The sequence below is a fragment of the Aegilops tauschii genome, chromosome 1 (genome assembly GCF_002575655.3).
Source record: "Aegilops tauschii subsp. strangulata cultivar AL8/78 chromosome 1, Aet v6.0, whole genome shotgun sequence".
Classification (NCBI taxonomy): Eukaryota; Viridiplantae; Streptophyta; class Magnoliopsida; order Poales; family Poaceae; genus Aegilops; species Aegilops tauschii.
Genome location: NC_053035.3, coordinates 33,802,803 through 33,826,777, shown reverse-complemented (window position 1 = coordinate 33,826,777; position 23,975 = coordinate 33,802,803). Strand labels below are relative to the sequence as shown.

At 50.8% G+C, this 23,975-nt stretch overlaps 48 non-coding genes and 5 pseudogenes across 48 annotated transcripts; all 53 read right to left on the bottom strand.

Moving 5' to 3' along the window:
- Positions 1 to 572: 572 nt before the first annotated feature.
- Positions 573 to 691, bottom strand: LOC120971993 (5S ribosomal RNA; annotated as a pseudogene).
- A 302-nt stretch (positions 692 to 993) lies between these two features.
- On the bottom strand, positions 994 to 1,112 carry LOC120971957 (5S ribosomal RNA). The gene has a single exon (XR_005766350.1). It is a non-coding gene; the product is annotated as a 5S ribosomal RNA (ribosomal RNA).
- Positions 1,113 to 1,413: 301 nt separating this feature from the next.
- On the bottom strand, positions 1,414 to 1,532 carry LOC120971962 (5S ribosomal RNA). The gene has a single exon (XR_005766355.1). It is a non-coding gene; the product is annotated as a 5S ribosomal RNA (ribosomal RNA).
- A 301-nt stretch (positions 1,533 to 1,833) lies between these two features.
- LOC120971958 (5S ribosomal RNA) lies at positions 1,834 to 1,951 on the bottom strand. The gene has a single exon (XR_005766351.1). It is a non-coding gene; the product is annotated as a 5S ribosomal RNA (ribosomal RNA).
- Positions 1,952 to 2,251: 300 nt separating this feature from the next.
- On the bottom strand, positions 2,252 to 2,370 carry LOC120971950 (5S ribosomal RNA). Its single transcript, XR_005766343.1, has one exon. It is a non-coding gene; the product is annotated as a 5S ribosomal RNA (ribosomal RNA).
- A 302-nt stretch (positions 2,371 to 2,672) lies between these two features.
- Positions 2,673 to 2,791, bottom strand: LOC120971944 (5S ribosomal RNA). The gene has a single exon (XR_005766337.1). It is a non-coding gene; the product is annotated as a 5S ribosomal RNA (ribosomal RNA).
- Positions 2,792 to 3,093: 302 nt separating this feature from the next.
- On the bottom strand, positions 3,094 to 3,211 carry LOC120971968 (5S ribosomal RNA). Its single transcript, XR_005766361.1, has one exon. It is a non-coding gene; the product is annotated as a 5S ribosomal RNA (ribosomal RNA).
- Positions 3,212 to 3,513: 302 nt separating this feature from the next.
- On the bottom strand, positions 3,514 to 3,633 carry LOC120971983 (5S ribosomal RNA). Its single transcript, XR_005766376.2, has one exon. It is a non-coding gene; the product is annotated as a 5S ribosomal RNA (ribosomal RNA).
- A 301-nt stretch (positions 3,634 to 3,934) lies between these two features.
- On the bottom strand, positions 3,935 to 4,053 carry LOC120972005 (5S ribosomal RNA). The gene has a single exon (XR_005766394.1). It is a non-coding gene; the product is annotated as a 5S ribosomal RNA (ribosomal RNA).
- A 301-nt stretch (positions 4,054 to 4,354) lies between these two features.
- On the bottom strand, positions 4,355 to 4,473 carry LOC120971951 (5S ribosomal RNA). The gene has a single exon (XR_005766344.2). It is a non-coding gene; the product is annotated as a 5S ribosomal RNA (ribosomal RNA).
- A 302-nt stretch (positions 4,474 to 4,775) lies between these two features.
- On the bottom strand, positions 4,776 to 4,894 carry LOC141039456 (5S ribosomal RNA). Its single transcript, XR_012200385.1, has one exon. It is a non-coding gene; the product is annotated as a 5S ribosomal RNA (ribosomal RNA).
- Positions 4,895 to 5,196: 302 nt separating this feature from the next.
- Positions 5,197 to 5,315, bottom strand: LOC141039869 (5S ribosomal RNA). Its single transcript, XR_012200802.1, has one exon. It is a non-coding gene; the product is annotated as a 5S ribosomal RNA (ribosomal RNA).
- A 111-nt stretch (positions 5,316 to 5,426) lies between these two features.
- LOC141040148 (5S ribosomal RNA) lies at positions 5,427 to 5,545 on the bottom strand (annotated as a pseudogene).
- Positions 5,546 to 5,847: 302 nt separating this feature from the next.
- On the bottom strand, positions 5,848 to 5,966 carry LOC141039801 (5S ribosomal RNA). The gene has a single exon (XR_012200734.1). It is a non-coding gene; the product is annotated as a 5S ribosomal RNA (ribosomal RNA).
- Positions 5,967 to 6,267: 301 nt separating this feature from the next.
- Positions 6,268 to 6,385, bottom strand: LOC141039944 (5S ribosomal RNA). Its single transcript, XR_012200877.1, has one exon. It is a non-coding gene; the product is annotated as a 5S ribosomal RNA (ribosomal RNA).
- A 302-nt stretch (positions 6,386 to 6,687) lies between these two features.
- On the bottom strand, positions 6,688 to 6,806 carry LOC141039707 (5S ribosomal RNA). The gene has a single exon (XR_012200639.1). It is a non-coding gene; the product is annotated as a 5S ribosomal RNA (ribosomal RNA).
- Positions 6,807 to 7,107: 301 nt separating this feature from the next.
- LOC141040545 (5S ribosomal RNA) lies at positions 7,108 to 7,226 on the bottom strand. Its single transcript, XR_012201448.1, has one exon. It is a non-coding gene; the product is annotated as a 5S ribosomal RNA (ribosomal RNA).
- A 302-nt stretch (positions 7,227 to 7,528) lies between these two features.
- Positions 7,529 to 7,647, bottom strand: LOC141039455 (5S ribosomal RNA). Its single transcript, XR_012200384.1, has one exon. It is a non-coding gene; the product is annotated as a 5S ribosomal RNA (ribosomal RNA).
- A 302-nt stretch (positions 7,648 to 7,949) lies between these two features.
- Positions 7,950 to 8,068, bottom strand: LOC141039843 (5S ribosomal RNA). Its single transcript, XR_012200776.1, has one exon. It is a non-coding gene; the product is annotated as a 5S ribosomal RNA (ribosomal RNA).
- Positions 8,069 to 8,179: 111 nt separating this feature from the next.
- Positions 8,180 to 8,298, bottom strand: LOC141040140 (5S ribosomal RNA; annotated as a pseudogene).
- A 302-nt stretch (positions 8,299 to 8,600) lies between these two features.
- LOC141039690 (5S ribosomal RNA) lies at positions 8,601 to 8,719 on the bottom strand. The gene has a single exon (XR_012200621.1). It is a non-coding gene; the product is annotated as a 5S ribosomal RNA (ribosomal RNA).
- A 301-nt stretch (positions 8,720 to 9,020) lies between these two features.
- LOC141039369 (5S ribosomal RNA) lies at positions 9,021 to 9,139 on the bottom strand. The gene has a single exon (XR_012200298.1). It is a non-coding gene; the product is annotated as a 5S ribosomal RNA (ribosomal RNA).
- Positions 9,140 to 9,441: 302 nt separating this feature from the next.
- Positions 9,442 to 9,560, bottom strand: LOC141039454 (5S ribosomal RNA). Its single transcript, XR_012200383.1, has one exon. It is a non-coding gene; the product is annotated as a 5S ribosomal RNA (ribosomal RNA).
- Positions 9,561 to 9,862: 302 nt separating this feature from the next.
- On the bottom strand, positions 9,863 to 9,981 carry LOC141039951 (5S ribosomal RNA). The gene has a single exon (XR_012200884.1). It is a non-coding gene; the product is annotated as a 5S ribosomal RNA (ribosomal RNA).
- A 111-nt stretch (positions 9,982 to 10,092) lies between these two features.
- On the bottom strand, positions 10,093 to 10,211 carry LOC141040139 (5S ribosomal RNA; annotated as a pseudogene).
- A 302-nt stretch (positions 10,212 to 10,513) lies between these two features.
- Positions 10,514 to 10,632, bottom strand: LOC141039800 (5S ribosomal RNA). Its single transcript, XR_012200733.1, has one exon. It is a non-coding gene; the product is annotated as a 5S ribosomal RNA (ribosomal RNA).
- Positions 10,633 to 10,933: 301 nt separating this feature from the next.
- Positions 10,934 to 11,051, bottom strand: LOC141039943 (5S ribosomal RNA). Its single transcript, XR_012200876.1, has one exon. It is a non-coding gene; the product is annotated as a 5S ribosomal RNA (ribosomal RNA).
- A 302-nt stretch (positions 11,052 to 11,353) lies between these two features.
- On the bottom strand, positions 11,354 to 11,472 carry LOC141039706 (5S ribosomal RNA). Its single transcript, XR_012200638.1, has one exon. It is a non-coding gene; the product is annotated as a 5S ribosomal RNA (ribosomal RNA).
- Positions 11,473 to 11,773: 301 nt separating this feature from the next.
- Positions 11,774 to 11,892, bottom strand: LOC141039368 (5S ribosomal RNA). The gene has a single exon (XR_012200297.1). It is a non-coding gene; the product is annotated as a 5S ribosomal RNA (ribosomal RNA).
- Positions 11,893 to 12,194: 302 nt separating this feature from the next.
- On the bottom strand, positions 12,195 to 12,313 carry LOC141039453 (5S ribosomal RNA). Its single transcript, XR_012200382.1, has one exon. It is a non-coding gene; the product is annotated as a 5S ribosomal RNA (ribosomal RNA).
- A 302-nt stretch (positions 12,314 to 12,615) lies between these two features.
- LOC141040007 (5S ribosomal RNA) lies at positions 12,616 to 12,734 on the bottom strand. Its single transcript, XR_012200940.1, has one exon. It is a non-coding gene; the product is annotated as a 5S ribosomal RNA (ribosomal RNA).
- Positions 12,735 to 12,845: 111 nt separating this feature from the next.
- LOC141040147 (5S ribosomal RNA) lies at positions 12,846 to 12,964 on the bottom strand (annotated as a pseudogene).
- Positions 12,965 to 13,266: 302 nt separating this feature from the next.
- LOC120972027 (5S ribosomal RNA) lies at positions 13,267 to 13,385 on the bottom strand. The gene has a single exon (XR_005766416.2). It is a non-coding gene; the product is annotated as a 5S ribosomal RNA (ribosomal RNA).
- A 302-nt stretch (positions 13,386 to 13,687) lies between these two features.
- Positions 13,688 to 13,806, bottom strand: LOC120971954 (5S ribosomal RNA). Its single transcript, XR_005766347.2, has one exon. It is a non-coding gene; the product is annotated as a 5S ribosomal RNA (ribosomal RNA).
- Positions 13,807 to 14,107: 301 nt separating this feature from the next.
- LOC120972014 (5S ribosomal RNA) lies at positions 14,108 to 14,226 on the bottom strand. Its single transcript, XR_005766403.2, has one exon. It is a non-coding gene; the product is annotated as a 5S ribosomal RNA (ribosomal RNA).
- A 302-nt stretch (positions 14,227 to 14,528) lies between these two features.
- LOC120972026 (5S ribosomal RNA) lies at positions 14,529 to 14,647 on the bottom strand. The gene has a single exon (XR_005766415.2). It is a non-coding gene; the product is annotated as a 5S ribosomal RNA (ribosomal RNA).
- A 301-nt stretch (positions 14,648 to 14,948) lies between these two features.
- On the bottom strand, positions 14,949 to 15,067 carry LOC120971989 (5S ribosomal RNA). Its single transcript, XR_005766382.2, has one exon. It is a non-coding gene; the product is annotated as a 5S ribosomal RNA (ribosomal RNA).
- Positions 15,068 to 15,368: 301 nt separating this feature from the next.
- On the bottom strand, positions 15,369 to 15,486 carry LOC120972038 (5S ribosomal RNA). The gene has a single exon (XR_005766427.2). It is a non-coding gene; the product is annotated as a 5S ribosomal RNA (ribosomal RNA).
- A 302-nt stretch (positions 15,487 to 15,788) lies between these two features.
- On the bottom strand, positions 15,789 to 15,907 carry LOC120972007 (5S ribosomal RNA). Its single transcript, XR_005766396.1, has one exon. It is a non-coding gene; the product is annotated as a 5S ribosomal RNA (ribosomal RNA).
- A 301-nt stretch (positions 15,908 to 16,208) lies between these two features.
- On the bottom strand, positions 16,209 to 16,327 carry LOC120971948 (5S ribosomal RNA). The gene has a single exon (XR_005766341.1). It is a non-coding gene; the product is annotated as a 5S ribosomal RNA (ribosomal RNA).
- A 302-nt stretch (positions 16,328 to 16,629) lies between these two features.
- Positions 16,630 to 16,748, bottom strand: LOC120972028 (5S ribosomal RNA). Its single transcript, XR_005766417.1, has one exon. It is a non-coding gene; the product is annotated as a 5S ribosomal RNA (ribosomal RNA).
- A 111-nt stretch (positions 16,749 to 16,859) lies between these two features.
- On the bottom strand, positions 16,860 to 16,978 carry LOC120971990 (5S ribosomal RNA). Its single transcript, XR_005766383.1, has one exon. It is a non-coding gene; the product is annotated as a 5S ribosomal RNA (ribosomal RNA).
- A 1,829-nt stretch (positions 16,979 to 18,807) lies between these two features.
- LOC120972013 (5S ribosomal RNA) lies at positions 18,808 to 18,926 on the bottom strand. The gene has a single exon (XR_005766402.2). It is a non-coding gene; the product is annotated as a 5S ribosomal RNA (ribosomal RNA).
- A 301-nt stretch (positions 18,927 to 19,227) lies between these two features.
- On the bottom strand, positions 19,228 to 19,347 carry LOC120971992 (5S ribosomal RNA). Its single transcript, XR_005766384.1, has one exon. It is a non-coding gene; the product is annotated as a 5S ribosomal RNA (ribosomal RNA).
- Positions 19,348 to 20,426: 1,079 nt separating this feature from the next.
- LOC120971988 (5S ribosomal RNA) lies at positions 20,427 to 20,544 on the bottom strand. Its single transcript, XR_005766381.1, has one exon. It is a non-coding gene; the product is annotated as a 5S ribosomal RNA (ribosomal RNA).
- A 302-nt stretch (positions 20,545 to 20,846) lies between these two features.
- Positions 20,847 to 20,965, bottom strand: LOC120971952 (5S ribosomal RNA). Its single transcript, XR_005766345.1, has one exon. It is a non-coding gene; the product is annotated as a 5S ribosomal RNA (ribosomal RNA).
- A 301-nt stretch (positions 20,966 to 21,266) lies between these two features.
- On the bottom strand, positions 21,267 to 21,385 carry LOC120971973 (5S ribosomal RNA). Its single transcript, XR_005766366.1, has one exon. It is a non-coding gene; the product is annotated as a 5S ribosomal RNA (ribosomal RNA).
- A 301-nt stretch (positions 21,386 to 21,686) lies between these two features.
- LOC120971982 (5S ribosomal RNA) lies at positions 21,687 to 21,805 on the bottom strand. The gene has a single exon (XR_005766375.2). It is a non-coding gene; the product is annotated as a 5S ribosomal RNA (ribosomal RNA).
- Positions 21,806 to 22,106: 301 nt separating this feature from the next.
- On the bottom strand, positions 22,107 to 22,224 carry LOC120971977 (5S ribosomal RNA). Its single transcript, XR_005766370.2, has one exon. It is a non-coding gene; the product is annotated as a 5S ribosomal RNA (ribosomal RNA).
- A 302-nt stretch (positions 22,225 to 22,526) lies between these two features.
- LOC120971979 (5S ribosomal RNA) lies at positions 22,527 to 22,644 on the bottom strand. Its single transcript, XR_005766372.1, has one exon. It is a non-coding gene; the product is annotated as a 5S ribosomal RNA (ribosomal RNA).
- Positions 22,645 to 22,945: 301 nt separating this feature from the next.
- On the bottom strand, positions 22,946 to 23,063 carry LOC120971970 (5S ribosomal RNA). The gene has a single exon (XR_005766363.2). It is a non-coding gene; the product is annotated as a 5S ribosomal RNA (ribosomal RNA).
- Positions 23,064 to 23,365: 302 nt separating this feature from the next.
- LOC120971996 (5S ribosomal RNA) lies at positions 23,366 to 23,483 on the bottom strand. Its single transcript, XR_005766385.2, has one exon. It is a non-coding gene; the product is annotated as a 5S ribosomal RNA (ribosomal RNA).
- Positions 23,484 to 23,784: 301 nt separating this feature from the next.
- Positions 23,785 to 23,902, bottom strand: LOC120971997 (5S ribosomal RNA). Its single transcript, XR_005766386.2, has one exon. It is a non-coding gene; the product is annotated as a 5S ribosomal RNA (ribosomal RNA).
- Between the last annotated feature and the right edge of the window lie 73 nt (positions 23,903 to 23,975).

Below are 23,975 nucleotides of genomic sequence, written 5' to 3'. Positions count from 1 at the left end.
GAATGTTCGGCCATTTCTGAGAATCCAAATATTCCATGCAACTGTTAGCATAACTTCAAAGAAAAAAGGACGTCTGAAGCTGGACCGAGCATGGATGATACACCCTTCAATATCAGAGCCACCAGTCCAATCAATGCCCAAATAATTCCAAACCCTAGTGCTGAACTTGCAATTGAAGAACAAATGGAGTCTGTCCTCATACACATATTCATTGCAGATGAGACAAAGATTATCCTCCTGACTTGATCTCCAATGTCTTCTAACCAACATATCCTTTGTGTTGAGCCTGTCAAAGAATAACAACCATCCAAAGACCTTGATCTTCATAGTGCACCTACTCTGCCACAACCATTTGCAAGGTTGTACCATGGGCAAATGAGAGTGCATTATGGTATAGAAGCTTTTGGCAGAATAACCCCCAAATTTACCAGGCCATACCAAACATCAGGGATGGTGGGTTCCCTGTTTAACTGCATGATCCAACCTTCCAGCACATGTAGCTCAGCGGTAGAACCATGGTTTCGACCCCTTTCAGAACACGCTTGCCGCCGCTAGACGCGTGAATAATGAGCAGCGAGCTAACACGAGGACTTCCCAGGAGGTCACCAACCTAGAACTACTCTCGCCAAAGCACGCTTAACTTCGGAGTTCTGATGGGATCCGGTGCTTTAGTGCTGGTATGATCGCATCCGACATGTTACCCCCGTCTTCGTCCCTTATGCTTGCCCCTCCCAGCTCCACTACACACACGATTGCACATTCCTTTGGCCGCTCCCGCTCAACTACGGAGACGAGTTTTACCACGGTTCAACTGCACCAGTGCCTATTTACCATGGTTTCGACCCCTTTCAGAACACGCTTGCCGCCGCTAGACGCGTGAATAATGAGCAGTGAGCTAAAACTTACCATAAACGTGCAAAATAATAAAACGTTCTAAACATATGTCCCGCACGTGCGTTTTGTTTTGCACGCGGCGCAAAAAAAATTAAAAAGGGAATGCGACACGAGTACTTCCCAGAGGGTCACCCATCCTAGTACTACCCTCGCCCAAGCACGCTTAACTTCGGAGTTCTGATGGGATCCGTTGCTTTAGTGCAGGTGTGACCGCATCCGACATGTTACCCCCGTCTTCGTCCCTTATGCTTGCCCCTCCCAGCTCCACTACGCACACGATTGCACATTCCTTTGGCCGCTCCCACTCAACTACGGAGACGAGTTTTACCACGGTTCAACCGCACCAGTGCCTATTTACCATGGTTTCGACACCTTTCAGAACACGCTTGCCGCCGCTATATGCGTGAATAATGAGCAGCGAGCTAAAACTTACCGTAAACGTGCAAAATAATAAAACATGCTAAACATATGTCCCGCACGTGCGTTTTGTTTTGCATGCGGCGCAAAAAAATTAAAAAGGGAATGCAACACGAGTACTTCCCAAGTGGTCACCCATCCTAGTACTACTCTCGCCCAAGCACGCTTAACTTTGCAGTTCTGATGGGATCCGGTGCTTTAGTGCTGGTATGATCGCATCCGACATGTTACCCCCGTCTTCGTCCCTTATGCTTGCCCCTCCCAGCTCCACTACACACACGATTACACATTCCTTTGGCCGCTCCCGCTCAACCACGGAGAAGAGTTTTACCACGGTTCAACCGCACCAGTACCTATTTACCATGGTTTCGACCCCTTTCAGAACACGCTTGCCGCCGCTAGACGCGTGAATAATGAGCAGCGAGCTAAAACTTACCGTAAACGTGCAAAATAATAAAACGTGCTAAACATATGTCGCGCACGTGCGTTTTGTTTTGCACGCGGCGCAAAAAAATTAAAAAGGGAATGCAACACGAGGACTTCCCAGGAGGTCACCATCCTAGTACTACTCTCGCCAAAGCACGCTTAACTTCGGAGTTCTGATGGGATCCGGTGCTTTAGTGCTGGTATGATCGCATCCGACATGTTACCCCCGTCTTCGTCCCTTATGCTTGCCCCTCCCAGCTCCTACACACACGATTGCACATTCCTGTGGCCGCTCCCGCTCAACTACGGAGACGAGTTTTACCACGGTTCAACCGCACCAGTGCCTATTTACCATGGTTTCGACCCCTTTCAGAACACGCTTGCCGCCGCTAGACGCGTGAATAATGAGCAGCGAGCTAAAACTTACCGTAAACGTGCAAAATAATAAAACGTGCTAAACATATGTCCCGCACGTGCGTTTTGTTTTGCATGCGGCGCAAAAAAAATTAAAAAGGGAATGGAACACGAGTACTTCCCAGGTGGTCACCCATCCTAGTACTACTCTCGCCCAAGCACGCTTAACTTCGGAGTTCTGATGGGATCCGGTGCTTTAGTGCTAGTATGATCGCATTCGATATGTTACCCCCGTCTTCGTCCCTTATGCTTGCCCCTCCTAGCTCCACTACACACATGATTGCACATTTCGCTGGCCGCTGCCGCTCAACCACGGAGACGAGTTTTACCACGGTTCAACCGCACCAGTGCCTATTTACCATGGATTCGGCCCCTTTCAGAACACGCTTGCCGCCGCTAGACGCGTGAATAATGAGCAGCGAGCTAAAACTTACCGTAAACGTGCAAAATAATAAAAAGTGCTAAACATATGTGGCGCACGTGCGTTTTGTTTTGCACGCGGCGCAAAAAAAATTAAAAAGGGAATGTAACACGAGGACTTCCCAGGAGGTCACCCATCCTAGTACTACTCTCGCCCAAGCACGCTTGACTTCGGAGTTCTGATGGGATCCGGTGCTTTAGTGCTGGTACGATCGCATCCGACATGTTACCCCCGTCTTCGTCCCTTATGCTTGCCCCTCCCAGCTCCACTACACACACGATTGCACATTCTTTTGGTCGCTCCCGCTCAACCACGGAGACGTGTTTTACCACGGTTCAACCGCACCAGTGCCTATTTACCATGGTTTCGACCACTTTCAGAACACGCTTGCCGCCGCTAGCCGCGTGAATAATCAGCAGCGAGCTAAAACTTACCATAAACGTGCAAAATAGTAAAACGTGCTAAACATATGTCGCGCACGTGCGTTTTGTTTTGCACGCGGCGCAGAAAAAATTAAAAAGGGAATGCAACACGAGGACTTCCCAGGAGGTCACCATCCTAGTACTACTCTCACCCAAGCACTCTTAACTTCAGAGTTCTGATGGGATCCGGTGCTTTAGTGCTGGTACGATCGCATCCGATATGTTACCCCCGTCTTCATCCCTTATGCTTGCCCCTCCCAGCTCCACTACACACACGATTGCACATTCCTTTGGCCGCTCCCGCTCAACCACGGAGACTAGTTTTACCACGGTTCAACCGCACCAGTGCCTATTTACCATGGTTTCGACCCCTTTCAGAACACGCTTGCCGCCGCTAGGCGCGTGAATAATGAGCAGCGAGCTAAAACTTACCGTAAACGTGCAAAATAATAAAACGTGCTAAACATATGTCGCGCACGTGCGTTTTGTTTTGCACGCGGCGCAAAAAAAATTAAAAAGGGAATGAAAACACTAGGACTTCCCAGGAGGTCACCCATCCTAGTACGACTCTCGCCCAAGCACGCTTAACTTCGGAGTTCTGATGGGATCCGGTGCTTTAGTGCTGGTATGATCGCATCCGACATGTTACCCCCGTCTTCGTCCCTTATGCTTGCCCCTCCCAGCTCCACTACACACACGATTGCACATTCCTTTGGCCGCTCCCGCTCAACTACGGAGACGGGTTTTACCACGGTTCAACCACACCAGTGCCTATTTACCATGGTTTTGACCCCTTTCAGAACACGCTTGCCGCCGCTAGACGCGGGAATAATGAGCAGCGAGCTAAAACTTACCGTAAACGTGCAAAATAATAAAACGTGCTAAACATATGTCGCGCACGTGCGTTTTGTTTTGCACGCGGCGCAAAAAAAATTAAAAAGGGATGCAACACGAGGACTTCCCAGGAGGTCACCCATCCTACTACTACTCTCGCCCAAGCACGCTTAACTTCGGAGTTCAGATGGGATCCGGTGCTTTAGTGCTGGTATGATCGCATCCGACATGTTACCCCCGTCTTCGTCCCTTATGCTTGCCCCTCCCAGCTCCACTACACACACGATTGCACATTCCTTTGGCCGCTCCCGCTCAACTACGGAGACGGGTTTTACCACGGTTCAACCACACCAGTGCCTATTTACCATGGTTTTGACCCCTTTCAGAACACGCTTGCCGCCGCTAGACGCGGGAATAATGAGCAGCGAGCTAAAACTTACCGTAAACGTGCAAAATAATAAAACGTGCTAAACATATGTCGCGCACGTGCGTTTTGTTTTGCACGCGGCGCAAAAAAATTAAAAAGGGAATGCAACACGAGGACTTCCCAGGAGGTCACCCATCCTACTACTACTCTCGCCCAAGCACGCTTAACTTCGGAGTTCAGATGGGATCCGGTGCTTTAGTGCTGGTATGATCGCATCCGACATGTTACCCCCGTCTTCGTCCCTTATGCTTGCCCCTCCCAGCTCCACTACACACACGATTGCACATTCCTTTGGCCGCTCCCGCTCAACTACGGAGACGGGTTTTACCACGGTTCAACCACACCAGTGCCTATTTACCATGGTTTCGACCCCTTTCAAAACACGCTTGCCGCCGCTAGACGCGGGAATAATGAGCAGCGAGCTAAAACTTACCGTAAACGTGCAAAATAATAAAACGTGCTTAACATATGTCGCGCACGTGCGTTTTGTTTTGCACGCGGCGCAAAAAAAATTAAAAAGGGAATGCAACACGAGGACTTCCCAGGAGGTCACCCAACCTAGTACTACTCTCGCCCAAGCACGCTTAACTTCAGAGTTCTGATGGGATCCGGTGCTTTAGTGCTGGTATGATCGCATCCGACATGTTACCCCCGTCTTCGTCCCTTATGCTTGCCCCTCCCAGCTCCACTACACACACGATTGCACATTCCTTTGGCCGCTCCCGCTCAACTACGGAGACGGGTTTTACCACGGTTCAACCACACCAGTGCCTATTTACCATGGTTTCGACCCCTTTTAGAACACGCTTGCCGCCGCTAGACGCGGGAATAATGAGCAGCGAGCTAAAACTTACCGTAAACGTGCAAAATAATAAAACGTGCTTAACATATGTCGCGCACGTGCGTTTTGTTTTGCACGCGGCGCAAAAAAAATTAAAAAAGGAATGCAACACGAGGACTTCCCAGGCGGTCACCCAACCTAGTACTACTCTCGCACAAGCACGCTTAACTTCAGAGTTCTGATGGGATCCGGTGCTTTAGTGCTGGTATGATCGCATCCGACATGTTACCCCCGTCTTCGTCCCTTATGCTTGCCCCTCCCAGCTCCACTACACACACGATTGCACATTCCTTTGGCCGCTACCGCTCAAGTACGGAGACGAGTTTTACCACAGTTCAACCGCAGGACTTCCCAGGAGGTCCACCATCCTAGTACTATTCTCGCCCAAGCACGGTTAACTTCGGAGTTCTGATGGGATCCGGTGCTTTAGTGCTGCTATGATCGCATCCGACATGTTACCCCCGTCTTCGTCCCTTATGCTTGCCCCTCCCAGCTCCACTACACACACGATTGCACATTCCTTTGGCCGCTCCCGCTCAACTACGGAGACGAGTTTTACCACGGTTCAACTGCACCAGTGCCTATTTACCATGGATTCGGCCCCTTTCAGAACACGCTTGCCGCCGCTAGACGCGTGAATAATGAGCAGCGAGCTAAAACTTACCGTAAACGTGCAAAATAATAAAAAGTGCTAAACATATGTGGCGCACGTGCGTTTTGTTTTGCACGCGGCGCAAAAAAAATTAAAAAGGGAATGTAACACGAGGACTTCCCAGGAGGTCACCCATCCTAGTACTACTCTCGCCCAAGCACGCTTGACTTCGGAGTTCTGATGGGATCCGGTGCTTTAGTGCTGGTACGATCGCATCCGACATGTTACCCCCGTCTTCGTCCCTTATGCTTGCCCCTCCCAGCTCCACTACACACACGATTGCACATTCTTTTGGTCGCTCCCGCTCAACCACGGAGACGTGTTTTACCACGGTTCAACCGCACCAGTGCCTATTTACCATGGTTTCGACCACTTTCAGAACACGCTTGCCGCCGCTAGCCGCGTGAATAATCAGCAGCGAGCTAAAACTTACCATAAACGTGCAAAATAGTAAAACGTGCTAAACATATGTCGCGCACGTGCGTTTTGTTTTGCACGCGGCGCAAAAAAATTAAAAAGGGAATGCAACACGAGGACTTCCCAGGAGGTCACCATCCTAGTACTACTCTCGCCCAAGCACTCTTAACTTCAGAGTTCTGATGGGATCCGGTGCTTTAGTGCTGGTACGATCGCATCCGACATGTTACCCCCGTCTTCGTCCCTTGTGCTTGCCCCTCCCGGCTCCACTACACACACGATTGCACATTCCTTTGGCCGCTCCCGCTCAACCACGGAGACTAGTTTTACCACGGTTCAACCGCACCAGTGCCTATTTACCATGGTTTCGACCCCTTTCAGAACACGATTGCCGCCTCTAGACGCGTGAATAATGAGCAGCGAGCTAAAACTTACCGTAAACGTGCAAAATAATAAAACGTGCTAAACATATGTCGCGCACGTGGGTTTTGTTTTGCACGCGGCGCAAAAAAAATTAAAAAGGGAATACAACACGAGGACTTCCCATGAGGTCGCCCATCCTAGTACTACTCTCGCCCAAGCACGCTTAACTTCGGAGTTCTGAAGGGATCCGGTGCTTTAGTGCTGGTATGATCGCATCCGACATGTTACCCCCGTCTTCGTCCCTTATGCTTGCCCCTCCCAGCTCCACTACACACACGATTGCACATTCCTTTGGCCGCTCCCGCTCAACTACGGAGACGGGTTTTACCACGGTTCAACCACACCAGTGCCTATTTACCATGGTTTTGACCCCTTTCAGAACACGCTTGCCGCCGCTAGACGCGGGAATAATGAGCAGCGAGCTAAAACTTACCGTAAACGTGCAAAATAATAAAACGTGCTAAACATATGTCGCGCACGTGCGTTTTGTTTTGCACGCGGCGCAAAAAAATTAAAAAGGGAATGCAACACGAGGACTTCCCAGGAGGTCACCCATCCTACTACTACTCTCGCCCAAGCACGCTTAACTTCGGAGTTCAGATGGGATCCGGTGCTTTAGTGCTGGTATGATCGCATTCGACATGTTACCCCCGTCTTCGTCCCTTATGCTTGCCCCTCCCAGCTCCACTACACACACGATTGCACATTCCTTTGGCCGCTCCCGCTCAACTACGGAGACGGGTTTTACCACGGTTCAACCACACCAGTGCCTATTTACCATGGTTTCGACCCCTTTCAAAACACGCTTGCCGCCGCTAGACGCGGGAATAATGAGCAGCGAGCTAAAACTTACCGTAAACGTGCAAAATAATAAAACGTGCTTAACATATGTCGCGCACGTGCGTTTTGTTTTGCACGCGGCGCAAAAAAAATTAAAAAGGGAATGCAACACGAGGACTTCCCAGGAGGTCACCCAACCTAGTACTACTCTCGCCCAAGCACGCTTAACTTCAGAGTTCTGATGGGATCCGGTGCTTTAGTGCTGGTATGATCGCATCCGACATGTTACCCCCGTCTTCGTCCCTTATGCTTGCCCCTCCCAGCTCCACTACACACACGATTGCACATTCCTTTGGCCGCTCCCGCTCAACTACGGAGACGGGTTTTACCACGGTTCAACCACACCAGTGCCTATTTACCATGGTTTCGACCCCTTTTAGAACACGCTTGCCGCCGCTAGACGCGGGAATAATGAGCAGCGAGCTAAAACTTACCGTAAACGTGCAAAATAATAAAACGTGCTTAACATATGAAGCGCACGTGCGTTTTGTTTTGCACGCGGCGCAAAAAAAATTAAAAAGGGAATGCAACACGAGGACTTCCCAGGAGGTCACCCAACCTAGTACTACTCTCGCACAAGCACGCTTAACTTCAGAGTTCTGATGGGATCCGGTGCTTTAGTGCTGGTATGATCGCATCCGACATGTTACCCCCGTCTTCGTCCCTTATGCTTGCCCCTCCCAGCTCCACTACACACACGATTGCACATTCCTTTGGCCGCTACCGCTCAAGTACGGAGACGAGTTTTACCACAGTTCAACCGCAGGACTTCCCAGGAGGTCACCCATCCTAGTACTATTCTCGCCCAAGCACGGTTAACTTCGGAGTTCTGATGGGATCCGGTGCTTTAGTGCTGCTATGATCGCATCCGACATGTTACCCCCGTCTTCGCCCCTTATGCTTGCCCCTCCCAGCTCCACTACACACACGATTGCACATTCCTTTGGCCGCTCCCGCTCAACTACGGAGACGAGTTTTACCACGGTTCAACCGCACCAGTGCCTATTTACCATGGTTTCGACCCCTTTCAGAACACGCTTGCCGCCGCTAGACGCGTGAATAATGAGCAGCGAGCTAAAACTTACCGTAAACGTGCAAAATAATAAAACGTGCTAAACATATGTCGCGCACGTGCGTTTTGTTTTGCACGCGGCGCAAAAAAAATTAAAAAGGGAATGCAACACTAGGACTTCCCAGGAGGTCACCTATCCTAGTACTACTCTCGCCCAAGCACGCTTAACTTCGGAGTTCTGATGGGATCCGGTGCTTTAGTGCTGGTATGATCGCATCCGACATGTTACCCCCGTCTTCGTCCCTTATGCTTGCCCCTCCCAGCTCCACTACACACACGATTGCACATTCCTTTGGCCGCTCCCGCTCAACTACGGAGACGAGTTTTACCACGGTTCAACCGCACCAGTGCCTATTTACCATGGTTTTGACCCCTTTCAGAACACGCTTGCCGCCGCTAGACGCGGGAATAATGAGTAGCGAGCTAAAACTTACCGTAAACGTGCAAAATAATAAAACGTGCTAAACATATGTCGCGCACGTGCGTTTTGTTTTGCACGCGGCGCAAAAAAATTAAAAAGGGAATGCAACACGAGGACTTCCCAGGAGGTCACCCATCCTACTACTACTCTCGCCCAAGCACGCTTAACTTCGGAGTTCAGATGGGATCCGGTGCTTTAGTGCTGGTATGATCGCATCCGACATGTTACCCCCGTCTTCGTCCCTTATGCTTGCCCCTCCCAGCTCCACTACACACACGATTGCACATTCCTTTGGCCGCTCCCGCTCAACTACGGAGACGGGTTTTACCACGGTTCAACCACACCAGTGCCTATTTACCATGGTTTCGACCCCTTTCAAAACACGCTTGCCGCCGCTAGACGCGGGAATAATGAGCAGCGAGCTAAAACTTACCGTAAACGTGCAAAATAATAAAACGTGCTTAACATATGTCGCGCACGTGCGTTTTGTTTTGCACGCGGCGCAAAAAAAATTAAAAAGGGAATGCAACACGAGGACTTCCCAGGAGGTCACCCAACCTAGTACTACTCTCGCCCAAGCACGCTTAACTTCAGAGTTCTGATGGGATCCGGTGCTTTAGTGCTGGTATGATCGCATCCGACATGTTACCCCCGTCTTCGTCCCTTATGCTTGCCCCTCCCAGCTCCACTACACACACGATTGCACATTCCTTTGGCCGCTCCCGCTCAACTACGGAGACGGGTTTTACCACGGTTCAACCACACCAGTGCCTATTTACCATGGTTTCGACCCCTTTTAGAACACGCTTGCCGCCGCTAGACGCGGGAATAATGAGCAGCGAGCTAAAACTTACCGTAAACGTGCAAAATAATAAAACGTGCTTAACATATGTCGCGCACGTGCGTTTTGTTTTGCACGCGGCGCAAAAAAAATTAAAAAAGGAATGCAACACGAGGACTTCACAGGAGGTCACCCAACCTAGTACTACTCTCGCACAAGCACGCTTAACTTCAGAGTTCTGATGGGATCCGGTGCTTTAGTGCTGGTATGATCGCATCCGACATGTTACCCCCGTCTTCGTCCCTTATGCTTGCCCCTCCCAGCTCCACAACACACACGATTGCACATTCCTTTGGCCGCTACCGCTCAAGTACGGAGACGAGTTTTACCACAGTTCAACCGCAGGACTTCCCAGGAGGTCACCCATCCTAGTACTATTCTCGCCCAAGCACGGTTAACTTCGGAGTTCTGATGGGATCCGGTGCTTTAGTGCTGCTATGATCGCATCCGACATGTTACCCCCGTCTTCGTCCCTTATGCTTGCCCCTCCCAGCTCCACTACACACACGATTGCACATTCCTTTGGCCGCTCCCGCTCAACTACGGAGACGAGTTTTACCACGGTTCAACCGCACCAGTGCCTATTTACCATGGATTCGGCCCCTTTCAGAACACGCTTGCCGCCGCTAGACGCGTGAATAATGAGCAGCGAGCTAAAACTTACCGTAAACGTGCAAAATAATAAAAAGTGCTAAACATATGTGGCGCACGTGCGTTTTGTTTTGCACGCGGCGCAAAAAAAATTAAAAAGGGAATGTAACACGAGGACTTCCCAGGAGGTCACCCATCCTAGTACTACTCTCGCCCAAGCACGCTTGACTTCGGAGTTCTGATGGGATCCGGTGCTTTAGTGCTGGTACGATCGCATCCGACATGTTACCCCCGTCTTCGTCCCTTATGCTTGCCCCTCCCAGCTCCACTACACACACGATTGCACATTCTTTTGGTCGCTCCCGCTCAACCACGGAGACGTGTTTTACCACGGTTCAACCGCACCAGTGCCTATTTACCATGGTTTCGACCACTTTCAGAACACGCTTGCCGTCGCTAGCCGCGTGAATAATCAGCAGCGAGCTAAAACTTACCATAAACGTGCAAAATAGTAAAACGTGCTAAACATATGTCGCGCACGTGCGTTTTGTTTTGCACGCGGCGCAAAAAAATTAAAAAGGGAATGCAACACGAGGACTTCCCAGGAGGTCACCATCCTAGTACTACTCTCGCCCAAGCACTCTTAACTTCAGAGTTCTGATGGGATCCGGTGCTTTAGTGCTGGTACGATCGCATCCGACATGTTACCCCCGTCTTCGTCCCTTGTGCTTGCCCCTCCCGGCTCCACTACACACACGATTGCACATTCCTTTGGCCGCTCCCGCTCAACCACGGAGACTAGTTTTACCACGGTTCAACCGCACCAGTGCCTATTTACCATGGTTTCGACCCCTTTCAGAACACGATTGCCGCCTCTAGACGCGTGAATAATGAGCAGCGAGCTAAAACTTACCGTAAACGTGCAAAATAATAAAACGTGCTAAACATATGTCGCGCACGTGGGTTTTGTTTTGCACGCGGCGCAAAAAAAATTAAAAAGGGAATACAACACGAGGACTTCCCATGAGGTCGCCCATCCTAGTACTACTCTCGCCCAAGCACGCTTAACTTCGGAGTTCTGAAGGGATCCGGTGCTTTAGTGCTGGTATGATCGCATCCGACATGTTACCCCCGTCTTCGTCCCTTATGCTTGCCCCTCCCAGCTCCACTACACACACGATTGCACATTCCTTTGGCCGCTCCCGCTCAACTACGGAGACGGGTTTTACCACGGTTCAACCACACCAGTGCCTATTTACCATGGTTTTGACCCCTTTCAGAACACGCTTGCCGCCGCTAGACGCGGGAATAATGAGCAGCGAGCTAAAACTTACCGTAAACGTGCAAAATAATAAAACGTGCTAAACATATGTCGCGCACGTGCGTTTTGTTTTGCACGCGGCGCAAAAAAATTAAAAAGGGAATGCAACACGAGGACTTCCCAGGAGGTCACCCATCCTACTACTACTCTCGCCCAAGCACGCTTAACTTCGGAGTTCAGATGGGATCCGGTGCTTTAGTGCTGGTATGATCGCATCCGACATGTTACCCCCGTCTTCGTCCCTTATGCTTGCCCCTCCCAGCTCCACTACACACACGATTGCACATTCCTTTGGCCGCTCCCGCTCAACTACGGAGACGGGTTTTACCACGGTTCAACCACACCAGTGCCTATTTACCATGGTTTCGACCCCTTTCAAAACACGCTTGCCGCCGCTAGACGCGGGAATAATGAGCAGCGAGCTAAAACTTACCGTAAACGTGCAAAATAATAAAACGTGCTTAACATATGTCGCGCACGTGCGTTTTGTTTTGCACGCGGCGCAAAAAAAATTAAAAAGGGAATGCAACACGAGGACTTCCCAGGAGGTCACCCAACCTAGTACTACTCTCGCCCAAGCACGCTTAACTTCAGAGTTCTGATGGGATCCGGTGCTTTAGTGCTGGTATGATCGCATCCGACATGTTACCCCCGTCTTCGTCCCTTATGCTTGCCCCTCCCAGCTCCACTACACACACGATTGCACATTCCTTTGGCCGCTCCCGCTCAACTACGGAGACGGGTTTTACCACGGTTCAACCACACCAGTGCCTATTTACCATGGTTTCGACCCCTTTTAGAACACGCTTGCCGCCGCTAGACGCGGGAATAATGAGCAGCGAGCTAAAACTTACCGTAAACGTGCAAAATAATAAAACGTGCTTAACATATGTCGCGCACGTGCGTTTTGTTTTGCACGCGGCGCAAAAAAAATTAAAAAGGGAATGCAACACGAGGACTTCCCAGGAGGTCACCCAACCTAGTACTACTCTCGCACAAGCATGCTTAACTTCAGAGTTCTGATGGGATCCGGTGCTTTAGTGCTGGTATGATCGCATCCGACATGTTACCCCCGTCTTCGTCCCTTATGCTTGCCCCTCCCAGCTCCACTACACACACGATTGCACATTCCTTTGGCCGCTACCGCTCAAGTACGGAGACGAGTTTTACCACAGTTCAACCGCAGGACTTCCCAGGAGGTCACCCATCCTAGTACTATTCTCACCCAAGCACGGTTAACTTCGGAGTTCTGATGGGATCCGGTGCTTTAGTGCTGCTATGATCGCATCCGACATGTTACCCCCGTCTTCGTCCCTTATGCTTGCCCCTCCCAGCTCCACTACACACACGATTGCACATTCCTTTGGCCGCTCCCGCTCAACTACGGAGACGAGTTTTACCACGGTTCAACCGCACCAGTGCCTATTTACCATGGTTTCGACCCCTTTCAGAACACGCTTGCCGCCGCTAGACGCGTGAATAATGAGCAGCGAGCTAAAACTTACCGTAAACGTGCAAAATAATAAAACGTGCTAAACATATGTCGCGCACGTGCGTTTTGTTTTGCACGCGGCGCAAAAAAAATTAAAAAGGGAATGCAACACTAGGACTTCCCAGGAGGTCACCTATCCTAGTACTACTCTCGCCCAAGCACGCTTAACTTCGGAGTTCTGATGGGATCCGGTGCTTTAGTGCTGGTATGATCGTATCCGACATGTTACCCCCGTCTTCGTCCCTTATGCTTGCCCCTCCCAGCTCCACTACACACACGATTGCACATTCCTTTGGCCGCTCCCGCTCAACTACGGAGACGAGTTTTACCACGGTTCAACCGCACCAGTGCCTATTTACCATGGTTTCGACCCCTTTCAGAACACGCTTGCCGCCGCTAGACGCGTGAATAATGAGCAGCGAGCTAAAACTTACCGTAAACGTGCAAAATAATAAAACGTGCTAAACATATGTCGCGCACGTGCGTTTTGTTTTGCACGCGGCGCAAAAAAAATTAAAAAGGGAATGCAACACCAGGACTTCCCAGGAGGTCACCCATCCTAGTACTACTCTCGCCCAAGCACGCTTAACTTCGGAGTTTTGATGGGATCCGGTGCTTTAGTGCTGGTATGATCGCATCCGACATGTTACCCCCGTCTTCGTCCCTTATGCTTGCCCCTCCCAGCTCCACTACACACACGATTGCACATTCCTTTGGCCGCTCCCGCTCAACTACGGAGACGAGTTTTACCACGGTTCAACCGCACCAGTGCCTATTTACCATGGTTTCGACCCCTTTCAGAACACGCTTGCCGCCGCTAGACGCGTGAATAATGAGCAGCGAGCTAAAACTTACCGTAAACGTGCAAAATAATAAAACGTGCTAAACATATGTCGCGCACGTGCGTTTTGTTTTGCACGCGGCGCAAAAAAATTAAAAAGGGAATGCAACACGAGGACTTCCCAGGAGGGCAGCCATCCTAGTACTACTCTCGCCCAAGCACGCTTAACTTCGGAGTTCAGATGGGATCCGGTGCTTTAGTGCTGGTATGATCGCATCCGACATGTTACCCCCGTCTTCGTCCCTTGTGCTTGCCCCTCCCGGCTCCACTACACACACGATTGCACATTCCTCTGGCCGCTCCCGCTCAACTACGGAGACGAGTTTTACCACGGTTCAACCGCACCAGTGCCTATTTACCATGGTTTCGACCCCTTTCAGAACACGATTGCCGCCTCTAGACGCGTGAATAATGAGCAGCGAGCTAAAACTTACCGTAAACGTGCAAAATAATAAAACGTGCTAAACATATGTCGCGCACGTGGGTTTTGTTTTGCACGCGGCGCAAAAAAAATTAAAAAGGGAATACAACACGAGGACTTTCCATGAGGTCGCCCATCCTAGTACTACTCTCGCCCAAGCACGCTTAACTTCGGAGTTCTGAAGGGATCCGGTGCTTTAGTGCTGGTATGATCGCATCCGACATGTGACCCCCGTCTTCGTCCCTTATGCTTGCCCCTCCCAGCTCCACTACACACATGATTGCACATTCCTTTGGCGTCTCCCGCTCAACTACGGAGACGAGTTTTACCACGGTTCAACTGCACCAGTGCCTATTTACCATGGTTTCGACCGCTTTCAGAACTCGCTTGCTGCCGCAAGACGCGTGAATGATGAGCAGCGAGCTAAAACTTACCGTAAACGTGCAAAATAATAAAACATGCTAAACATATGTCGCGCACGTGCGTTTTGTTTTGCACGCGGCGCAAAAAAATTAAAAAGGGAATGCAACACGAGGACTTCCCAGGAGGTCACCCATCCTAGTACTACTCTCGCCCAAGCACGCTTAACTTCGGAGTTCTGATGGGATCCGGTGCTTTAGTGCTGTTATGATCGCATCCCACATGTTCCCCCCGTCTTCGTTCCTTATGCTTGCCCCTCCCAGCTCCACTACACACACGATTGCACATTCCTTTGGCCGCTCCCGCTCAACTACAGAGACGAGTTTTACCACGGTTCAACCGCACCAGTGCCTATTTACCATGGTTTCGACCCCTTTCAGAACACGCTTGCCGCCGCTAGACGCGGGAATAATGAGCAGCGAGCTAAAACTTACCGTAAACGTGCAAAATAATAAAACGTGCTAAACATATGTCGCGCACGTGCGTTTTGTTTTGCACGCGACGCAAAAAAATTAAAAAGGGAATGCAACACGAGGACTTCCCAGGAGGTCACCATCCTAGTACTACTCTCGCCCAAGCACGCTTAACTTCGGAGTTCTGATGGGATCCGGTGCTTTAGTGCTGGTATGATCGCATCCGACATGTTTCCCCCGTCTTCGTCCCTTATGCTTGCCCCTCCCAGCTCCACTACACACACGATTGCACATTCCTTTGGCCGCTCCCGCTCAACTACGGAGACGAGTTTTACCACGGTTCAACCGCACCAGTGCCTATTTATCATGGTTTCGACCCCTTTCATAACACGCTTGCCGCCGCTAGACGCGTGAATAATGAGCAGCGAGCTAAAACTTACCGTAAACGTGCAAAATAATAAAACGTGCTAAACATATGTCGCGCACGTGCGTTTTGTTTTGCACGCGGCGCAAAAAAAATTAAAAAGGGAATGCAACACTAGGACTTCCCAGGAGGTCACCCATCCTAGTACTACTCTCGCCCAAGCACGCTTAACTTCGGAGTTCTGATGGGATCCGGTGCTTTAGTGCTGGTATGATCGCATCCGACATGTTACCCCCGTCTTCGTCCCTTATGCTTGCCCCTCCCAGCTCCACTACACACACGATTGCACATTCCTTTGGCCGCTCCCGCTCAACTACGGAGACGAGTTTTACCACGGTTCAACCGCACCAGTGCCTATTTACCATGGTTTCGACCCCTTTCAGAACACGCTTGCCGCCGCTAGACGCGTGAATAATGAGCAGCGAGCTAAAACTTTCCGTAAACGTGCAAAATAATAAAACGTGCTAAACATATGTCGCGCACGTGCGTTTTGTTTTGCACGCGGCGCAAAAAAATTAAAAAGTGAATGCAACACAAGGACTTCCCAGGAGGTCAGCCATCCTAGTACTACTCTCGCCCAAGCACGCTTGACTTCGGAGTTCAGATGGGATCCGGTGCTTTAGTGCTGGTATGATCGCATCCGACATGTTACCCCCGTCTTCGTCCCTTGTGCTTGCCCCTCCCAGCTCCACTACACACACGATTGCACATTCCTTTGGTCGCTCCCGCTCAACCACGGAGACGTGTTTTACCACCGTTCAACCGCACCAGTGCCTATTTACCATGGTTTCGACCCCTTTCAGAACACGCTTGCCGCCGCTAGACGCGTGAATAATCAGCAGCGAGCTAAAACTTACCGTAAACGTGCAAAATAGTAAAACGTGCTAAACATATGTCGCGCACGTGCGTTTTGTTTTGCACGCGGCGCAGAAAAAACTAAAAAGGGAATGCAACACGAGGACTTCCCAGGAGGTCACCCAACCTAGTACTACTCTCGCCCAAGCACGCTTAACTTCAGAGTTCTGAAGGGATCCGGTGCTTTAGTGCTGGTATGATCGCATCCGACATGTTACCCCCGTCTTCGTCCCTTATGCTTGCCCCTCCCAGCTCCACTACACACACGATTGCACATTCCTTTGGCCGCTACCGCTCAACTACGGAGACGAGTTTTACCACAGTTCAACCGCAGGACTTCCCAGGAGGTCACCCATCCTAGTACTACTCTCGCCCAAGCACGCTTAACTTCGGAGTTCTGATGGGGTCCGGTGCTTTAGTGCTGGTATGATCGCATCCGACATGTTTCCCCCGTCTTCGTCGCTTATGCCTCGCCACTTGCATGAAGGACGTGTGGAGAGCGTGCAGGGTCGAAAGGACGGGTGAGGCGACCATTCCCCGCCCCGTGATCAGGGGTGCGTGGGCAACTTAAAGACTGCGACCCGAGTCCATCCAGTAAATGAGCTGCGCCTCCACGCCTCCCTCTTTATACGGGGAAGGCGCGAGCCACCTCTTTACCACGATGTGACGCATGCATGCGGGAACCGCCCCACGCATGCCGCCCACGTCACGCGCACCCCTCCACGTCACGCATTCAACACAGGTCGTGGGCAAGCGCAGCAGACGGAAAATTACCGCGGTAAAAACCGCCGTTCCCGCCCGCGCACCGTTTTGCGTCTGGCCCAACAACGTGTCGCGCTTATGTGTGGCCCAGGCCCGGGGGCTCCAGTCGGTGTAAAAAAGAAGGGGCGCACCTTTGTACCCCTTTACCTGTGCACGGACAGTCAGAGCCGCGCCCACGGCCGCACCGAGCAGAACAGGGGAGGTGAACCGAGGTAAAACCGAAGCACAAGACGATCAAGGCAACGCCAAGGCCGAGACCACAAAAGAGCAGAGAGACGAAGCAGGTTCCCCCGACAAGACCCTTGCCGGGGCAGCCTCCGCGGCCCCGGCAAGGCCCTTGTCGGGGCGGCTCGTCCAACACCAGCGGACGCACCACCCTTGAGCCCATGGTCTCCAAAACCATCAACCACGTTGGGCCAAGGCTCGGGAGGCACCTCCATGGTGGCATGCAGATCTTTGTGAAGACAAGGAATATTCAAGATCAGATAAGGATTAAAAGACAACGATCCTCGGCAAGATCCTTGTCGAGGGGAGCCACAAGACCCCCGGCAAGATCCTTGCCGGGGACAACAGCACGCCACGGCGAGGCCCTTGCCGGGCCACCCGGCAAGGCCCTCGCCAAGGGCGCGCCAGCAGGTCCACCTCCAGGCCCGCACCAGCCAAGTCTCCACCGTCGTTCGCATGCAGCTGGGCAGGCACCTGCATGGCAACATGCAGCTCCCCGGCCAACTCAGCAAGCCCCTGCATGGTGGCATGCAGATCTTCGTGAAGACTTTGCCACCGCGCCACCTCAGCTGCCTGCCTGCCTACATGGCGCCGCATGCATCGCTGACCAGGGCGCGTGTCGAAGCAAGGAGGAGCGGCGATGGACGGGATGGGCCTCGTTCCCGTCCCCAATAAAGCAAGGGGACACCTAAGCGATGCATTAAATGTGTCTTGTCCTGTAATACGAGCGATAAGCTCGTAGCACTGTACGCCTTTCCACGTCCTGTGTGCCACTGTGGAAGCCCCTTTCGACTATAAAAGGAGGCCCATGGCGTACTGGAGAAGGATTCGGCTCTTTGGAACGACCCAGCCACCGTAGCTAGTTGGAAGGCTCAAGAACACTCAATACATCCACCAAAGCAGGACTAGGGTTTTACGCATCCTCGCGGCCTGAACCTGGGTAAACGATCCTTGTGCTGATTACTAATCCTCCTCTTCTTGCAACCATGCGCCCCAACAACCGTAGTAGGGATTCCTGTGATCCCATAGGTGTCGTTTCCCACCGACACTTTGGCCGCTCCCGCTCAACTACGGAGATGAGTTTCCCACGGTTCAACCGCACCAGTGCCTATTTACCATCGTTTTGACCCCTTTCGGAACACGCTTGCTGCCGCTAGACGCGTGAATAATGAGCAGCGAGCTAAAACTTACCACAAACGTGCAAAATAATGGAACGTGCTAAACATATGTCGCGCACGTGCGGTTTTTTTTTTGCACGCGGCGCAAAAAAAATTAGAAAGGGAATGCAACACGAGGACTTCCCAGGAGGTCACCCATCCTAGTACTACTCTCGCCCAAGCACGCTTAACTTCGGAGTTCTGATGGGATCCGGTGCTTTAGTGCTGGTATGATCGCATCCGACATGTTACCCCCGTCTTCGTCCCTTATGCTTGCCCCTCCCAGCTCCACTACACACACGATTGCACATTCCTTTGGCCGCTCCCGCTCTACTACGGAGACGAGTTTACCACGGTTCAACCGTACCAGTGCCTATTTACCATGGTTTCGACCCCTTTCAGAATACGCTTGCTGCCGCTAGACGCGTGCATAATGAGCAGCGAGCTAAAACTTACCGCAAACGTGCAAAATAATAAAACGTGCTAAACATATGTCGTGCACGTGCGTTTTGTTTTGCACGCGGCGCAAAACAAATTAAAAAGGGAATGCAACACGAGGACTTCCGAGGAGGTCACCCATCCTAGGTCTACTCTCGCCCCAAGCATGCTTAACTTCGGAGTTCTGATGGGATCCGGTGCTTCAGTGCTGGTATGATCGCAGCCGACATGTTACCCCCGTCTTTGTCCCTTATGCTTGCCCCTCCCAGCTCCACTACACACACGATTGCACATTCCTTTGGCCGCTCCCGCTCAACTACGGAGACGAGTTTACCACGGTTCAACCGCACCAGTGCCTATTTACCATGTTTTTTTAATATTTACTGTGAGGCAAAAGCCCCGCAGCCCTTTATTGAATCAAAAGAGAACTGTACAAAACCAGAAAACTATATACAAAAGCTAGGAATAAAGACCTATCTATGCCTAACTAAGCCTACCTGCTTTACAACAGAGAATCAATCCAAGCCAACAGTTGGGGTTTCATATTGCCCTTCACCCTATAAGCTAATAGAGAGATATCATGGATGAATTTACATTTCCATGCACTGAATGTGGCTCTCTCAGCTCTGAATGTTCGGCCATTTCTGAGAATCCAAATATTCCATGCAACTGTTAGCATAACTTCAAAGAAAAAAGGACGTCTGAAGCTGGACCGAGCATGGATGATACACCCTTCAATATCAGAGCCACCAGTCCAATCAATGCCCAAATAATTCCAAACCCTAGTGCTGAACTTGCAATTGAAGAACAAATGGAGTCTGTCCTCATACACATATTCATTGCAGATGAGACAAAGATTATCCTCCTGACTTGATCTCCAATGTCTTCTAACCAACATATCCTTTGTGTTGAGCCTGTCAAAGAATAACAACCATCCAAAGACCTTGATCTTCATAGTGCACCTACTCTGCCACAACCATTTGCAAGGTTGTACCATGGGCAAATGAGAGTGCATTATGGTATAGAAGCTTTTGGCAGAATAACCCCCAAATTTACCAGGCCATATCCAAACATCAGGGATGGTGGGTTCCCTGTTTAACTGCATGATCCAACCTTCCAGCACATGTAGCTCAGCGGTAGAACCATGGTTTCGACCCCTTTCAGAACACGCTTGCCGCCGCTAGACGCGTGAATAATGAGCAGCGAGCTAAAACTTACCGTAAACTTGCAAAATAATAAAACGTGCTAAACATATGTCGCGCACGTGCGTTTTGTTTTGCACGCGGCGCAAAAAAATTAAAAAGGGAAAGCAACACGAGGACTTCCCAGGAGGTCACCATCCTAGAACTACTCTCGCCAAAGCACGCTTAACTTCGGAGTTCTGATGGGATCCGGTGCTTTAGTGCTGGTATGATCGTATCCGACATGTTACCCCCGTCTTCGTCCCTTATGCTTGCCCCTCCCAGCTCCACTACACACACGATTGCACATTCCTTTGGCCGCTCCCGCTCAACTACGGAGACGAGTTTTACCACGGTTCAACCGCACCAGTGCCTATTTACCATGGTTTCGACCCCTTTCAGAACACGCTTGCCGCCGCTAGACGCGTGAATAATGAGCAGTGAGCTAAAACTTACCATAAACGTGCAAAATAATAAAACGTGCTAAACATATGTCCCGCACGTGCGTTTTGTTTTGCACGCGGCGCAAAAAAAATTAAAAAGGGAATGCGACACGAGTACTTCCCAGGTGGTCACCCATCCTAGTACTACCCTCGCCCAAGCACGCTTAACTTCGGAGTTCTGATGGGATCCGTTGCTTTAGTGCAGGTGTGACCGCATCCGACATGTTACCCCCGTCTTCGTCCCTTATGCTTGCCCCTCCCAGCTCCACTACGCACATGATTGCACATTCCTTTGGCCGCTCCCACTCAACTACGGAGACGAGTTTTACCACGGTTCAACCGCACCAGTGCCTATTTACCATGGTTTCGACACCTTTCAGAACACGCTTGCCGCCGCTATATGCGTGAATAATGAGCAGCGAGCTAAAACTTACCGTAAACGTGCAAAATAATAAAACATGCTAAACATATGTCCCGCACGTGCGTTTTGTTTTGCATGCGGCGCAAAAAAATTAAAAAGGGAATGCAACACGAGTACTTCCCAAGTGGTCACCCATCCTAGTACTACTCTCGCCCAAGCACGCTTAACTTTGCAGTTCTGATGGAATCCGGTGCTTTAGTGCTGGTATGACCGCATCCGACATGTTACCCCCGTCTTCGTCCCTTATGCTTGCCCCTCCCAGCTCCACTACGCACATGATTGCACATTCCTTTGGCCGCTCCCACTCAACTACGGAGACGAGTTTTACCACGGTTCAACCGCACCAGTGCCTATTTACCATGGTTTCGACACCTTTCAGAACACGCTTGCCGCCGCTATATGCGTGAATAATGAGCAGCGAGCTAAAACTTACCGTAAACGTGCAAAATAATAAAACATGCTAAACATATGTCCCGCACGTGCGTTTTGTTTTGCATGCGGCGCAAAAAAATTAAAAAGGGAATGCAACACGAGTACTTCCCAAGTGGTCACCCATCCTAGTACTACTCTCGCCCAAGCACGCTTAACTTTGCAGTTCTGATGGAATCCGGTGCTTTAGTGCTGGTATGATCGCATCCGACATGTTACCCCCGTCTTCGTCCCTTATGCTTGCCCCTCCCAGCTCCACTACACACACGATTGCACATTCCTTTGGCCGCTCCCGCTCAACCACGGAGAAGAGTTTTACCACGGTTCAACCGCACCAGTGCCTATTTACCATGGTTTCGACCCCTTTCAGAACACGCTTGCCGCCGCTAGACGCGTGAATAATGAGCAGCGAGCTAAAACTTACCGTAAACGTGCAAAATAATAAAACGTGCTAAACATATGTCGCGCACGTGCGTTCTGTTTTGCACGCGGTGCAAAAAAATTAAAAAGGGAATGCAACACGAGGACTTCCCAGGAGGTCACCATCCTAGTACTACTCTCGCCAAAGCACGCTTAACTTCGGAGTTCTGATGGGATCCGGTGCTTTAGTGCTGGTATGATCGCATCCGACATGTTACCCCCGTCTTCGTCCCTTATGCTTGCCCCTCCCAGCTCCACTACACACACGATTGCACATTCCTTTGGCCGCTCCCGCTCAACTACGGAGACGAGTTTTACCACGGTTCAACCGCACCAGTGCCTATTTACCATGGTTTCGACCACTTTCAGAACACGCTTGCCGCCGCTAGCCGCGTGAATAATCAGCAGCGAGCTAAAACTTACCGTAAACGTGCAAAATAATAAAACGTGCTAAACATATGTCGCGCACGTGCGTTTTGTTTTGCACGCAGCGCAGAAAAAATTAAAAAGGGAATGCAACACGAGGACTTCCCAGGAGGTCACCATCCTAGTACTACTCTCGCCCAAGCACGCTTAACTTCAGAGTTCTGGTAGGATCCGGTGCTTTAGTGCTGGTACGATCGCATCCGATATGTTACCCCCGTCTTCATCCCTTATGCTTGCCCCTCCCAGCTCCACTACACACACGATTGCACATTCCTTTGGCCGCTCCCGCTCAACCACGGAGACGAGTTTTACCACGGTTCAACCGCACCAGTGCCTATTTACCATGGTTTCGACCCCTTTCAGAACACGCGTGCCGCCGCTAGATGCGTGAATAATGAGCAGCGAGCTAAAACTTACCGAAAACGTGCAAAATAATAAAACGTGCTAAACATATGTCGCGCACGTGCGTTTTGTTTTGCACGCGGCGCAAAAAAATTAAAAAGGGAATGCAACACGAGGACTTCCCAGGAGGTCACCATCCTAGAACTACTCTCGCCAAAGCACGCTTGACTTCGGAGTTCTCATGGGATCCGGTGCTTTAGTGCTGGTACGATCGCATCCGACATGTTACCCCCGTCTTCGTCCCTTATGCTTGCCCCTCCCAGCTCCACTACACACACGATTGCACATTCCTTTGGTCGCTCCCGCTCAACCACGGAGACGTGTTTTACCACGGTTCAACCGCACCAGTGCCTATTTACCATGGTTTCGACCACTTTCAGAACACGCTTGCCGCCGCTAGCCGCGTGAATAATCAGCAGCGAGCTAAAACTTACCGTAAACGTGCAAAATAGTAAAACGTGCTAAACATATGTCGCGCACGTGCGTTTTGTTTTGCACGCAGCGCAGAAAAAATTAAAAAGGGAATGCAACACGAGGACTTCCCAGGAGGTCACCATCCTAGTACTACTCTCGCCCAAGCACGCTTAACTTCAGAGTTCTGGTAGGATCCGGTGCTTTAGTGCTGGTACGATCGCATCCGATATGTTACCCCCGTCTTCATCCCTTATGCTTGCCCCTCCCAGCTCCACTACACACACGATTGCACATTCCTTTGGCCGCTCCCGCTCAACCACGGAGACGAGTTTTACCACGGTTCAACCGCACCAGTGCCTATTTACCATGGTTTCGACCCCTTTCAGAACACGCGTGCCGCCGCTAGATGCGTGAATAATGAGCAGCGAGCTAAAACTTACCGAAAACGTGCAAAATAATAAAACGTGCTAAACATATGTCGCGCACGTGCGTTTTGTTTTGCACGCGGCGCAAAAAAATTAAAAAGGGAATGCAACACGAGGACTTCCCAGGAGGTCACCATCCTAGAACTACTCTCGCCAAAGCACGCTTAACTTCGGAGTTCTGATGGGATCCGGTGCTTTAGTGCTGGTATGATCGCATCCGACATGTTACCCCCGTCTTCGTCCCTTATGCTTGCCCCTCCCAGCTCCACTACACACACGATTGCACATTCCT